Source organism: Talpa occidentalis, unplaced genomic scaffold (assembly GCF_014898055.3).
Source record: "Talpa occidentalis isolate TD23 unplaced genomic scaffold, MPIMG_talOcc4v2.1, whole genome shotgun sequence".
NCBI classification, from domain to species: Eukaryota; Metazoa; Chordata; class Mammalia; order Eulipotyphla; family Talpidae; genus Talpa; species Talpa occidentalis.
Window position 1 is genome coordinate 117370049 of NW_026555331.1, and position 16208 is coordinate 117386256.

At 34.8% G+C, this 16208-nt stretch overlaps 1 protein-coding gene across 2 annotated transcripts in view; it reads right to left on the reverse strand.

Annotated features, from left to right (window-relative positions):
- Positions 1–16208, reverse strand: part of CD36 (CD36 molecule) — a 232862-nt gene that overhangs the window by 38880 nt on the left and 177774 nt on the right. The window contains exon 1 of one of the 2 annotated variants that reach the window (XM_054692498.1): positions 8484–8509. The exons of the other annotated variant lie outside the window; for it this stretch is intronic. The gene's annotated coding sequence lies outside the window, so the exon portion shown is untranslated. Of the gene's footprint in view, positions 1–8483; positions 8510–16208 lie in introns of those variants that run through there. 2 annotated transcript variants of the gene reach the window in all.

A 16208-nucleotide genomic window follows, 5' to 3' on the forward strand; every position in this document is an offset into this window, starting at 1 on the left:
CTTCTAACTGCATTAAGTAGTTTTATGTGGTATCAATCCTGTTTAATTAAAAAAAAAAGAAGTGTCTTTCTTCCTCACTGGTCTCCAATAAACAACCAATGACTTAAATATATGTATTGTGACCATTCCCCTTCTGGCTCCCAAATGTCACTCTTTTGTCCTAGAGTTGTGGTTTAAATAAAGAGGTTATAGAATCTGAATTGCTATGGAATGTCACCCTTAAATGACTCTACTGGTCTTGCTGGTTTTGCACTGCTTGAGTATTCATCTACCCTCAGAGACTGCTAGGACACAACTGTTTTGTCTGCTTTGGACCTCAAGGTCACTCATCTGTGGTATTTAGGTAAGCAGAGTAGGTTACTCCATAAATGCTTCCAGTTCATGAGTAAAGATACAAATGTGAGTTGAGAAACTCATATAGTGTGGGTACACTGTAGCGTGCTCTGTAATACGCCTTCTGTTATAACACAGTGCTTTCCTGTTTAAAGTAAACATGCCTATGCCGAGAACATCATTGTTTTCCCAAGTTGCATGGACAAGGCTTGGAGAAGCATCCTCATGTATTTCAAGGACTAAAAACATTTTCTGGACATGATCCAAGATAGTTGCTAAGCCTGTTTTTCCTCTCATATTCTTTAACTCCTCAGGGAAAATTGAGTAATTGCAGTAGGTTGGAGGACAGTGGGTTACAATGAGTAAAATCTGGGCATGAAAGAAGTTCCATAATCACATGAAAATCACAGTACTTCATGCAAATCAAAATAAAAAACCATTAAATATTTCCCATATTAAAAAGTACCACGTACCCAAATGTTTTAAAATAAGCTTGAGTATACACTGTCACAAGATTCTCTGTTTAAAATTTTCCTTCTTTTCTTCCTTGTTTACCCTGAATTTATCTGTCTGATTTTCACTTGACTATTTGACATCTTTTAATATTCTTTGAAGATTATATATGGTTTTAGAAATGTAAATTTGGACTTGCATTCAAATTAACTATTGCAATTACACTTATAAAAACATAGCTATCCCCAAATTAGCAGATACCATGAATTCATTTGGTTCTTCACTCCTTTTATAAAAATACATTATCCGTTTAACAGATAATTCTTTTTTTAAAGGTATCTAGCCTTCAAAGGCAACTCAATACAGAATAATAGGTTTCCAAATATTACCGTAAGTATTTTAGCCACAACTGAATCTTGTTCTTCCTTTTCTTATGAGGAATTCTTCATGTTTATTATCTTAGGTAGTAGAAATCATTCACTCAAAATCTGAAATCCAATTAATGAAGATCAAACGAATCTAGTGTAGCACTAATACAAATTATGCTATATTCTCAACTTCCTCTGGATTATCTGCCATGTCATTTAGGTTAGAGAAAAATAAAAACATAGTGGTTTTTTTTTTTTTTTATTCTTTTGATGAAAATTAACTACTTGGAAAACTATTTCTTTCTATGAAATAATGGCTGATGGAGGACAAGAATAGAAAGACTGGAAAGGCCTCACAAGACTAAAACCTGACTCACACAAGGAGGTGGGGGTGGAGGGGAATAACATGACCCTTAGGCACCAGTGCCTTATCACGAGGCATGAGACCCAAGCAGGATCTCTGCTATAGGGAATGGAGCACAGGCCTGAGGTTAAAGATATAGAGATTGGACCCACCCTGGAATTTCTGGTCCCTTTCTAGTTTTGCCTGTTACCCAACATCAGCAACAAGCAGGCCACTCCACAGAGGAGTGACCCCTCCCAAAAAGAAAAGGACTATATCAATGCAGTCTCTGCCCACCTGTGACTATGCAGGTGTCTCTTCTCACCAACTCTCTCTCCCTCTGCAGGGAAGCAGCTTTCTGGCTCCCTGTGACCTGTCAAGGCTGCCTGCCTGCCACCATGCAGGCCTCTCTTAGCAAAACCTGTCCCTTTTCCCTTTCCCTAATAAACCTTCTATTTAAATATAACTGATGTCTCTGTCTCATGGAGAAAAGTGCCTGGGGAACTCGCCTCATGCTGCTGAAATGGGAGCTCTGGTGAAACCTTTCCCAGAGTGAACCCAAGGACCCCACACTGCAAACCTACATCAATGGCTACTATTGAAGAGGTCACTTTCAATCATTACTTAACCCTAGGGAAATAAATTCAAACTGAGAATTGATGGTATTTGTTTTTAGAAAAGTCTAGTTAAGTGAATGTTAGGTTATGTTTTGGGAGTACTAGCTTCAGTTTTGAATTAAAGAAGCAGCATAATGAATAAATTGAACTAAATTCCAGTTCAAATGTAGCCATTTCCACTGACTAAATCATAATCTTTAAGGGATACCTCAATATGCTTAAGAAATTCTCAGAGGAAAGATGTAACATTTCTTTAAGGACTTAACATTAACAGCCTCAGATCCTTAGTGCCTCCTTTACATGAGGTATAGCCTGTGATCCTGAAGCCTTGATGGCTGACCGCTTCATGTCCAGAGATGCCCCTTTAATACAATGTTCAGACCTCAAGTTCTCTCATTGGTGGCATTTAGGTAATTAGAGAAAATTCAAAAGCTGCCTACATATTTTGATTTATGAGACATATTTTCATGGCATGCCCCTGAAAATACCAATGTTCTGTTTAGTATTTTCCTTTACTAATTAAAAATGAAGTGTTATAAGAATATACACCGCCCCTCAGGGTTACAAAAGCTGTACTCCCTAGTTTAACATTATTGTGAGTCCATCTTTCTACTATCATCTCTCCCCACCTCTATACTCTACAAATAAGAGTCAGGAAAACATATACTCAAGCAGCTGGGGTCATCTTACAAGCTCAAGGAAAGTCAAACTGGTCAAAACCAGTACTCAAAGGAAAACCTGAGAAAGTTTGAGAGAGCAAGGCAGCAATTTGATTCAACTGTGCCTAAAGAATACTCTGGTCTTTTCAATTATGTGAGCCCAAAAAATCCCAATAATAATTCAGTTACTTTGATTTGAAAGCATCTAAATTGATACCCTGAAAGTATATGCAAAATATGGCACATCTAACCAAAGTCACAGCTTATTGACTGTGGTAAAGAAACATGGTTTAACCAGTAGAGCCTTAAAGAAAGGGGGGAAGGAGAAAGACATCCAAGGAATCCAAATAGGAAAAGAAGAAGTCAAACTATCACTATTTGCAGACGATATGATATTATACATAGAGAACCCCAAAAACTCCACAGAAAAGCTAATTCAACTCATCAATCAGTTCAGTAAAGTGGCAGGATACAAAATCAACACGCAAAAGTCAGTAGCCTTCCTATACACAAACAATAAATCTGAAGAAGAAGAAATCAAAAAGACCATCCCTTTTGTTATTGAAACAAAAAAAAATCAAATATTTGGGAATAAATCTAACAAAAGAGGTAAAGGACCTATACAAAGAAAACTATAAAACACTTAAAAGAAATAGAAGAAGACACAAAGAAATGGAGAGACATCCCCTGCTCATGGATTGGAAGAATAAACATTATTAAAATGGCCATCCTACTAAAAGCAATATACAGATTCAATGCTATTCCAATCAAAATTTCAATGTCATTCTTCAAAGAAATAGAACAATTATTGATGAAATTCATATGGAATCACCAAAAACCCCGAATAGCCAAAGCTCTCCTGAAAAAAAAAGAAGGGAATGGAGGCATCAGACTCCCAGACTTCAAACTATACTACAAAGCCATAATCATCAAAACTGCATGGTATTGGAACAAGAACAGACATACAGACCAATGGAATCGAATAGAAAATCCAGAAATAAACCCACAGATTTATGGTCAACTAATCTTTGACAAAGGAGCAAAGAATATGCATTGGAGCAAAGAAAGTTTGTTCAATAAATGGTGCTGGGAAAACTGGGTCGCTACATGCAAAAGAATGAAGCTTGACCACCACCTCACACCATACACAAAAATCAACTCAAAATGGATTAAAGAACTAGACATAAGACCTGAAACCATAAAATATATAGAAGGAAATATAGGCGAAACACTACGTGATATGCACATCAAAGACATCTTTACAGACACATCACCCAAAGCAGTGATAGTGAAGGCAAAGATAAACAGCTGGGACTACATCAAATTAAAGAGCTTTTGCACAGCAAAAGAGACAATAACAAAAACAAAGAGAAACCCCACCAACTGGGAGAACATTTTTGCACCCAACACTAATGATAAAGGACTGATCACAAAAATCTGCAAAGAGCTGATGAGACTCAACAACAACAAAGAAAATAATCCAGTCAAAAAATGGGCAGAACAGCTTAAAAGAAACATCTCTGAAGAGGAAATGCAAATGGCCAACAGGCATATGAAAAAATGTTCAACATCACTTGTCATCAGGGAAATGCAAATCAAAACTACCATGAGATACCATCTTACACCAGTGAGAATGGCACATATTAAAAAAACTAGCAACAACAAATGCTGGCGAGGGTGTGGAGAAAAAGGAACTCTTCTGCACTGTTGGTGGGAGTGCAAACTGGTCCAACCACTGTGGAGAGCTGTGTGGAGATTTCTGGACCTACTAAACATAGAGCTTCCATATGATCCAGCAATTCCACTCCTAGGTATTTACCCAAAGGACACAGAAACATCAATTCCAAAGAACACCTGCACCCCTATGTTTATAGCAGCACTGTTTACAATAGCTAAGCTTTGGAAACAACCCAAATGCCCAAAAATAGATGACTGGATCAAGAAGATGTGGCACATATATACCATGGAATATTACTCAGCATTCAAAAAAGATAAACACATGCAATTTGCAGCAACATGGATGGCGCTGGAAGGGATCATGCTCAGCGAAATAAGCCAAAAAGAAAAAGAAAAATACCGGATGGTCTCACTCATAGCAGGAATCTAGAAAACTTAAATAAGGGACCAGGAAATGAATAACTATAAGAAAGTGAAAATCAAAATCAACAAAAAACTATGAACCAGAGACACTTTTAGGGGGGCGGGGGTGGGAGGGGAGGGATTGGGGTCAGAATGGGGGGGCTGCAATTGTATGGGGAATATAACAATAAAATTTATTAAAAAAAAAAAAAAGAAAGGGGGGAAGGAAGGAAAAACAATCCTCACAATATGGTTTCCTGTACTATATGCAATGAATACAAATATGACTGTAATGTTGTAAAGTACAGATAAAATACCCTGTTACTATAATTTATTCATCTATTAATATGTCTCCATAATACTTCAGTGTCTACTCATAGAAAATGTTACCAAAAAAGCTCAGTCACACACAACAAAAATACTAACAACAATGCTAAAATGTCATAGAATCTAAAGAGACATTTCACCAAAGAACACATGCAGATGACTGACATACTCATGAAAAAATGTTCATCATCACTTATCATTATGGAAATGCATATTGAAATCACAATATCATATCTGTTAGAGTATCATCAAAAAAATTAGGAACAACAAATGATTGCAAGGATATGGAGAAAGGGAAACCTCATACATTATTGGTGGGAGTGTAAATTGGTACAGTCACTATGGATAATATGGAGATTTCTTTAAAAATTAATAGAAATGCCATATGATCCAACCATTCCACTTCTAGGTACCTCATTTGAAGAATAAAAAGGCAATAATTCAAAAAGATATATACTCTCCTACGTTCACTGCAACATTATTTACAATATCCAAGATATAGAAAAACCTACATTCCTATCAGATTTATAAAGATTTATATACATAAATATACACACACAACACATATATACATATATGTGTTGTGTGTATATATATACATACATACATGCAATGGAATACTACTTAACTATAAAGAATGAGGAAATCTTGCCATTTTCAGCAACATGAATGTAACTGGAGATGATGCTACTGAAATATGTCACTTGGAGAAAGACAATACTTTATGATCTTCATGATGGAAATTAGACTTTTTGTTAGTTCACAGTGAATTACATAGAAATGTTGAAATATAAGCTGCAGACCTGAAACTTATATAGAATTAGAAACTAATGTTACCCTGATTTGAGGGGGTGATGAAGAGAGAAAGATGTTAAATACTTTGGAAGAAGACAAGGCTCCTTTCTTTTCCAAGTTATCTGGCAGCTTTCTGGATGTGCATTTTTTATATGTAATAAACATCAGACATGTAATGAGTAAAGAATAGATGAGGTCTCTGTTAAGCAAAACTATTAAACAGTTTATTCTTCTATATTAGAAAATATACTTATGAAGGACTTTCATGCCACAGATATTTATTAAGTATAATTCAGAGACAAATGACAAGATTCTACTCAAAACAGTTTCCCCACACATTTTAAAGGGTGTCACATACCAATTGTTTTCATGTGTCCATTGTCAGGAATTGGCATCCTGGCTATAATAAAGTTTTCCAAAGTAAAATCAATTCAATCACATCAAAATCCATGATTAAATATGTAGGTCATTAATGAGTGGTTTTATTGGTTTTCCTTTTTCTTTTTGTCTTTTATTTTTAAAGATTTTATTTATTTATGCATAGAAGAACTGAGGTGTAGGCCAGAGGTGCAGGGGGTGAGAGGATTCACCAGAGACAGAATGGGGAACAGAACAGGTGGATTGACTGAAATACACTGCTGATGGAAGCAGTGGGTGAGAGAGGATAGGTCTGATGTACCATGTGGGACAGCTCCCTCTTGGGGGATCAAACTCAGGACACAGAGGTGATAGCGCTGAAGCTTAACCCCTGGGTCACCAGGGAGGTCCCCTTCTTTTTGTCTATTAAAAGTGCTTTAGGGCCTTCCTGGTGGCACAGGGGTTAAGATACAATCTATGAAGCTAGCCGCAGCCACTGCAGCATGAGTTCAAACCCCAGCCAGGGAGCTACCCACATGGCACAGCAGACCTCTCCTGACTCGCCCGCTGCTCCCTTCAGCAGTGTATTTCAGTCAATCTATCTATTCTGTTCCCCACACACTGTCTCTGGTGAACCCACTCACCACCCCAATCTCTGGCCTGTACCCCAATTCTTGTATGCATAAATAAAAAAATCTTTGAAAAAAATTAAAGTTCTTTCGTGATGAGTGTGCTGTGGTAACATACATCTAAAGAGGTTGAACATATACCTCTAAATCATATGCAATGTAAACCAATATTACCTCAATAAAAAATTGTTATTAAGTCTCCAGAATATTATATACTAATTATCCATGTCCCAATTTATTATTTCCTTATAGACCGACATGTGTTATTCATTGCTAATAGTTTGATTCTTCTGGGTTGTTTAGTAAATTTGCCCTGAATTGCTATTTTGTTAAAAAAAAATAGTGGCATTTATCTGAACACAAAATGCACCTCTGTCAAGGGTGCCGATCATTGGAGGGTTTAACCTAGTATTGGAGTCTGAAACAAGGACCCCTAGGAATTGGATTTTCTATTATGATGGCAGTTGATTCAAGAACAAATGTTTAAGTTCTGTCTTTGTTCCTATTTCCATCTGTGAGAGGAGACATATCATCATAATGAACATTGCCCAATAGAAGTGACATACTGGGGGACTCAAGTAATTGGTCAATTGAAGAATTCTGTAGAAAAGAATAAATTATAATGAAATAATTGACATATCTGAATTGTTCATTGTTGCATGAACACTTGAATCAAACTGATTCTTTTACTCTCCAAAGAAATTTAACTATGATGAATAAATATCAAAACAAAAATGCATAAATGCCAATACCCAGGAGAAAAGGACAATAAATAGAACCTGTAGTTGCCTTGTCTCAGGAGAGATAGCTAGTGCTACCTCTGCTATGGACTGTGATAAACATACAAAAACAGCAGGGAGATAAGTACAATTCCTACATACGAAGAGGTACAGAGATAATGGTTTATATATAACATGAATCTATACAAGAAATGTTATTGAAAATCTGAACACATAAAGTCAAAATAGTTGATAATTTATTATAAGGAACAGACACTCAATTGAGGATGAGAGTAGATCCCTAAAATATTTTTCATTAGCCAAAATGTGCTTTTCAAATAACTTTCTAATACATTTGTGTGTCAGATTTAATGATATATTACTTACAGTATAAGACCTACGAGAGCAATAATGTGGTATCACATTTATTTTATGTGAATAAGGAGTTAATGCAAATTTAAAAAATCATTAAAATGTACTACTTATACATAAATAGATACATTTAAAGATTTTTTTTGATAGGACTACAGATATTAGTCAATTTTACAGAAACTTTTCATTATCAAAGATTATATACAATACTAAACTTGCTTTCCTATGCTTTTACTTCATATATATATAATAAACAGACATGATAAATTTGAAATAACTAAAATTACATAGTGAATTTAAGCTTACTTTTCATACATTGCCATCTATTATAAATTACTATCTTTAGAATTGGAATCATTGTATTATTACTTAGTTCAATTATGCAAATAAAACAATATAGATAGATGGAGGAACTTATCTGAATATTCTTACCAGCAAAATATGGAGACTTGGCACAAGGCCAGCTAAGTTAGATTTGCATTCACTGATATATTGGGTTGCCATAGCAAGCTCATAGTCACTGAGTTTCCAAGCAACCAAGGACTCTACAGACTTCAGATACTTAGGAGTCCACTGATCTTTCATCATCCTTAAGGGAGAAATGTGAAAACTCCAAATTCAATGGAGGATTCCCCAATTACCCTGTAGAGATGTGGCCCTTAAAAAATGGCCCCCATCTTTATGCCCATTTAATATATCAAATAATATTTTTACAGAAAATTGATTACTCAAAGTGCTAAGTAAGTGAATTTAGGTAAAGAAAATGGTTCGTACTTAAAATGTTAGGCAGACAAATATTTGTTTAACAGCATAAAACACATAACCCTCTAAAGAAAATCATTTACATAATGCTGGCATAAAGTCCTCTTTTAATATGCTGCCATTTATAAAGTCCTCTTTTACTATATAGCGTGCCATTTCATCTTCTAGTTATATAGTTAACATTTAATTGTAAATTGTAAACTTGTGTTGAAATATTAAATTATGGCTAATATAGAAAGGTCAAATAACATTAACTACCCAAATATCAAATAGAATTATACGGGCTTGAGGTACAAGCAAGGTTATGAATTATTCCATGAATGAACAATGTATATTTACATTTCCTGTCTATGTGAACACTTTCTTCAAGTCCATCTTCACAGAATGTCCCAAACATTGTGTTAGGGAATAAACATTGCCATCATTGCTATCTTTTAACCACAAGGTTCAGTTTCCAACTATTTGAGATAGTTACAATGAAATAAAGTCATCAATGCAAATAGTTAGATGTGATTAGTAGAATGACTACGTCCGGAATTTGTAAAACATTACCAGTTCTAGAAAGTGGTTTTCTATGCTTCCCATTATCATTTTATGCAGCTAATTCTTACCATGAAAAATATCATAGGATCAATTTACAAATTGAAAAATGACTAATTTAATGGGTAATATTTTATTGCTATTTCCCACATCCTGTTAGTTGTTGCATCAAAGATTCAGTAAATAAAGGCAGTTATCCAGTACAATGACTTAGTTCTCTATACCACAGATAAAGTTGCAAAGTCACCTCTCAAACATATCATGGTAGCCACCTGTTGACTAAAGCAATGCCAGGAATGTCAGCAGTAGGAACTGCCTGTGTCCTCTATTGATCAGAAGTGGAGAGGGGTAGAATTTTTTTCTCCATATATTTTTCAATGCCCACTTTTTACTTAGTGTTTTAGTTATTACTAATAATAACTTAGCAAAGTTGCTGCAACTGACCAACATCTTCCATTTTTTATTTTAGATATAACTTATTAAAATCTTGGAACAGGATGTCTGATGGTCATATACTTCATATACTCCCTGAGAGAAGAGAGAAATACAATTATAGATTTACCTGGACAAGAACAAAGTAAATTCAGATAGAATTGGATAAAAGCATTGTAGTCCCCAGTCTTGAATCCTATATTGCTAGGCTAGATAAGTTTAGAGTGAACTATGTAGTTACAACTACAGTTACATTACCAGTTAGAAGTCCAATGAAAAAAGTCTAAGACCACGAGTATTACCTCACTTTCAAAATTCTAGTTAGAAGACCACGGAATTAACACTGATGATTCTGGTTGTATGTGCCCCAAGCGCTGGGTCAAAGGACTGCTGTACATAAGTAAGCTCCACCTCCCAGCAACCAAGAGTGGCTGTGGAGTTTTGATTGACACTCCAGTGAAGCAGTGGGTTTCCTAAACCAAAGTAAACCCTGCAGCCTGTGTTTGCCAGCCTCTCTAGCTTGAAAATGAGCTTCTCTTAACCCTGGTTCTTTCCTTTAAAAAAAAAAAAAACAATTACTCTGTGACATTTAAAAGAACACAGAAGCAACTCCCTCTCCAGGGATATCCCTACTTATTTTCTCATAGCAATTCCCTTGATGCTTTTCATCCTGTGTCTTTGTTATAGGACTTTATGATCCTCTTAGGAACCATATAACAACATGCATACTGGTCTTTATGATAATATACAAAGCATGGCATTGATGAATATTGTACTTTGAGGAGAGTTGCAGATGAGAGCAACATTAGGGAAGACCTTGCCAAACTGTTCAGGTATATAAATTATGACAGTTTGCTGTTAAATAAGATAGCATGCAAATGTAGAGGTGGGGGGGCCTATATTTCTGAACCATATACAGAAATATATATACAGGGTTAAATAAAAAAACAAAACTTCAAAACAAATTTACTTATAAACCAATGAAAAAAGTAAATCTGGTGGGAGGATATGGGCTTCCTTGAGGAGGGTATAAAGGAATTAAGATATTTGGTGGTTATACTATATTATATATGCAACCCATAATATTAAAATAATGAAGACACTCTAAAAACTAATAAATTCATTATAATACATGCTAAATTGGACAAGAGAATGTACAATTTGCCCCACATTATTTAAGGCAATAATTCTTTGGGTATTAATGTTAATGAGATGCACATACACATATACTCAAAGAAGATGGAATATGGCCAACATGTGCCCTGAACTCTGAAACAAAGAGGAACAGAACACAGTCCCCACTTTGAGGTTTTATGTAATGTACTTTGAATACTTTGATATAAAACAGAATGTGTAAATGTAATGTGCTTTTTTAAAAGATTTATTTATTTATGCACACAAGAACTGGGGTATAGGCCAGATGTGTGGAGGGTGAGAGGATTCAGCAGAGACAGAGTGGAGAGTAGAACAGGCAGATTGACTGAAAACACTGCTAAAGGGAGCAGCGGGCGAGTCAGGAGAGGTGTGCTGCATCATGCGAGTATCTCCCTGGCCAGGGATCGAACTCATGCCGCAGTGGCTGTGGACAGCTTCATAGGTTGAATCTTAACCCCTTGCACCACCAGGGAGGCCCAAAGTTACGTACTTTTAATCTATCTTCTCTAATGTGCAGCTGCCCTACCTGTGACCATTCATTCCAGAGTTGTTTACATAGCATGTAAAGCCTACAGTTTATTCCTATTTTCTAAAATTAGAAAATAGGCACAATAAATGTTATCAATGAGGTCTTTTTGGTGAAATTAATAGTTTCAAAGACTTATGAATTGGCTAGAAATATTACTGGCCAACTTATCACATCACATGGTATAAAACCCCACCAAACCTAATTGCCAAAGATTCAGTGTGTAGAACTGGTTACCTTCTAGACCTTAATTTTAGAGCATACCTGGTTGCCTGCTTATGGCTGGTCAGTTGAATTCTATAGTTAACATGTTAACGGTGTGGCTGTGATGAATCTCCCTAGAAGAACTATGGGGACATCTGAAAGGACAGGGAATGAGGACTTCTTGGAGCTCATGGACAGGTGGGATACCTGCTTTTATTCATTGTTCACCCAGAAGTCCATTGGGAAGGAATTTCACTGTACCTGTTTTAGGGAGGAGATCTGTGGCTATGTCTGATGTTATTTATTAAAGGCTAAGGATATTTACTAAGTTAACCCAGTAATAGTGTGTGCCCAAATTGTCTTGGAGAGTTTAACAACATTTACCCTGAAGGAGTTCACACTCTAGAGATGGAGGGACAATTCTACAAAGATTCCAGGGCAGAAGACCACAATGTATTCTGTGCTCATAGGACAGTCACATTCCTTCAGATATAAATACCTGGGACTCTGGGTTCAAAGACCTATCACCTATTTGTATGTATGACACATTTCTTTTCCTCCCTCATTCATGATTTTCTTTACTGCAGAAATTGAATAGACCTTAGGAAGCATCTACTCCTAAATATTGAACAGATGAGATTTTAGAAACCCAGAGAAAAGGAAATACATTTTCTAAATTGCCCCAAATGGACATTAAAAAATGAAAACAAAAAAATCAGTTATAAACAAAAGGAGAAAAAGAGAGCAATAGTCTATTTTCTCTGTTTTTCGTGCTTTTTTTTTTTTTTTAATTTTTCTTCACATATTTTCTCCCAGGTTCTGGACTGATAATTATTAAGTATTGCTTTAGTTTTCTGGGAATGCCATTATTTTATTTGTTCTTCATGAATACCAGTGAACTTAATGTTAAGTTCCTGGATAACTGCAACATCTTACACCTCTTTTTGGTTTCCATCCATTACATCCTATTACTATTACTATTAAATATTAATATTAAAAAACTATTTGGGTTCCAGTGCTTTATTATTTTGTTTTTCAAATGTTATTTTATTATATAGTCTACTTCTGCCCCCTTATGAGAACAAGTTCTTCGAGGAAAGGATAAAGGAACGGCCATATTACCATGGACCAGGTGTCATGTTTAAATGTTTCATGTTTAAATGTTTCCATGTGTTATTATTTAGCACTCCAAAAGATTCTATAAATTTAATATTGTTACCCTCATTTTCAGAGGAGGCAACTGACATAGATAAATGGTAAAATGTTCAGAATTATTGTAACTAGGTGAACTTAGGTGTATGTATCCAGATAACATGTGATATCAAAGATCAGTAAGAAGACAAACAATACATAGATAAGCACAGGCATTTTATCGCCCATATCTAAAATCTTTAACTTTTGTTAATATAATCCCTTAGCTGAGGTATTTTGCCATGCTGTATTGAAATTTTAGAATTATCTTCATTACTTCTATATAGTTTATCATTAAATACACATTTGTTCACTAACTGTTTAATTAGATAAACCATTCCTCCATGGCATCAGATATTTCCTGGACTAGAGATAATGCAACAATAAATGAACCCCTAGCTTCATGGGTGATAGTTAGACAGAAAAAAATTATTATAAAGTAACACAACAGATCATTTAGTGAAAGGTTTATAATGCACAGTAGACATCTACAGGGGAGAGGTTTATAAGAACAAACTTCATAAAGGAACTGATATTCCAACCTTTTCAAGCATGAGTCATAGACTAATTACCATGTATTTGACAACACAGAGAAGGGTGGATGAAAACTGCCCACCTTTAAACCAATTTCTGCAGAAGCCAGGGTTTTCACAATGAAAATATAAAAAATTTTGTGACTTCAAAATAAATAAGATTAGAGAAAATGTACTGTGAATTGAGTGCCTGATGTGTTCATGTACTCTGAAGGGCAATAGTTTCACCTTAGAATTAAAAAAAAAAAATTTGTATTAACGTCCAAACTTATCACTTTGATTGTATAAAGCAGCAAAGTAAAACCTAAAATTCTGCTTCAAAGCTCAGAAATTTTACTTCATCCTCAAAAAGAAGTAAAACATGCTAGACATAATTTGTAAGCATCTTTGTTTTGTTATTTGGTGCCTTTATAAAGAAAGGCTCATTTAAATTCAGAAATAAGGGAATATATGTTGACTGTTATAGAATCTACCAATTTAATTTGAAAATAATAAAGACTACAATTAAAGAAATATATAAAATTATATATTATATAATATATAACATATATTAAGTGATATATACATATATATCACTTCAGTGATTTTGAAATCTAAAACTAGTAAGACTAAATATATCATAAAGTGTTGATGACACAGATTTCTTTACCATATTACTAAATAATGTACATTTTTAAAAGATCTTAGTGTATTTGTATGTCTCATACTGTGGATAAAGCATATCAGTTTACTATGACTGTTCTGGGGTTAGAGGAAGCAAACACTCATGTCCAGAGCTAAGAAAACAAGAAACCTGAGTGTGTATAAATATTAATTCACAATACAATGGAAACTTAAGTAATGTCCTTATTTAAAGAAATTAAATGTGGGGGGGGTAGTGGTGAGATTTACTTCCATTTGAAAATAGAGGGGGAAAAATTTAAATAAAAACTCTTTTGCTCTATTTCTCAACATAAAACAGCTAAGGGATGAATAACCTACATTGTAGCAATATGTAAATTTGCTTTTTAAGTACTGATTGTCCTGTCATCTCCTTTATTCCCCTCACCTTAAAATTTATCTGGCAAATTCATATCACTCATTTTAAAATCTCCTGTACAGGTGCCAAGCAAATATAATCCTTTCTGGTTATGTTCATGTCTAACGCCACACATTTCAATACAGGCAGAGGCAACATGAGGACAGCAAACTCTCTCCATGTGTAACCCTCATTCTGGCATGTCAGGCAATTTGTCCTGGACTCTTTTGCTTCTCTGTTACTCAACTGGATTAGGTAATAAGAAGCAGAGTCTATCAAAAAGGTAACTTCCAAAGTCCCTGGGGGCAGGGTTGGCTCCACTATCTCTGAACTTCGACATTTAAACCCACGAACGAATGTCCAGATATATAGGCAACCTTCTACAATGACACAGCTGGGAAAATATTTAAGTCTAATTATAAATACCACATAAATGGTATCATATGCTCCTGCAGACAAAATACCACCAAAGTTATTTCTGGTGAGTACTTTTAAAAGAATCTGATTGGAAAGCAGGTAACATAATATTGTAGGTTGATTAATTTTTAATAACCAAGTACAGGGAAAAAATGCTGAGCTTCAGCTATTTTTCCTCTGAAGCAGCCATTTTAAAATACTAGAATGTCATATCATCTTGTTATCAGTTATTTGCTCAAATTGTATATACTTGTAAATGTATAGGAAACCAAAATAACCACCATTGAAATGCTATAGGATCCCCTGTCACCAAGAAGTGTGTTTTTAAAGGGAGAAATTATAGGTGCTAAGATTTCAAAATCAAAGGTTAAAATAAAAACCAAGTCCAAATTTCTAGCACTCTATGAAGCTGAATTGTTTAAAATAGATGACTGGATCAAGAAGATGTGGTATATATACACAACGGAATATTATTCAGCAATCAAAAAAGATAAACTCATTTTATTTGCAGCAATGTGGATGGAGCTAAAAGGAATTATGCTCAGTGAAATAAGCCAGAGGAAAAGAAAAATATCAGATGGCTTCATTTATAGCAGGAAAATAAGGGAAACAAATAAGACATCAGTGTAAAAATAGTGCAAAACACAACAAAGCAAAAACGGACAATCATAAATCAGAGACATACTGCAGGGGAGGCGGGAGAGGGATCAGAGGGAGGGAGGAGTACAGGGGACTGAGGTGATGGTACACGGGTGCATTGGTGAAGGAAACTCTATAGGGACTATAACTAGGGTGGGGGGAAGCAAATATTGTTTAAAAATGAACAATGATGTAAAACATTAAAAAATTATTAAAAAAATAAAATACTGATATCTGAATAAAAAAGAATTATTTTGATGATGAAATATAAATACAAAATAAATCTGAAAAGAAGAATATCTATCTGGAAAGAGGTTTCCAGTTGTTTTGGTAAGACAGAACTGTCACGACTGGAAACTTTGGAATCAGATGTATATTCCTTCAGTCACAATTTAGGACTGCAAAAGTACAGTTTTATTTTTCTAAAGTTCATTTTTTACCTCAAAATGATCCAGGATATTTTGTACAGTCATTTATATGAAATTTTAAATTTTCACTATTTCTCTGTCCTTTAAGATATATAACTCAATTATATTTTTTGATTGCTGAATAATATTCCATTGTGTCTATATACCACATCTTCTTGATCCAGTCATCTATTTTAAACAATTCAGCTTCATAGAGTGCTAGAAATTTGGACTTGGTTTTTATTTTAACCTTTTTTGATTTTGAAATCTTAGCACCTATATATAACTCAATTATATTTTTCTCAACAGGTGCTGTATTCAAAGGAGGTGGTA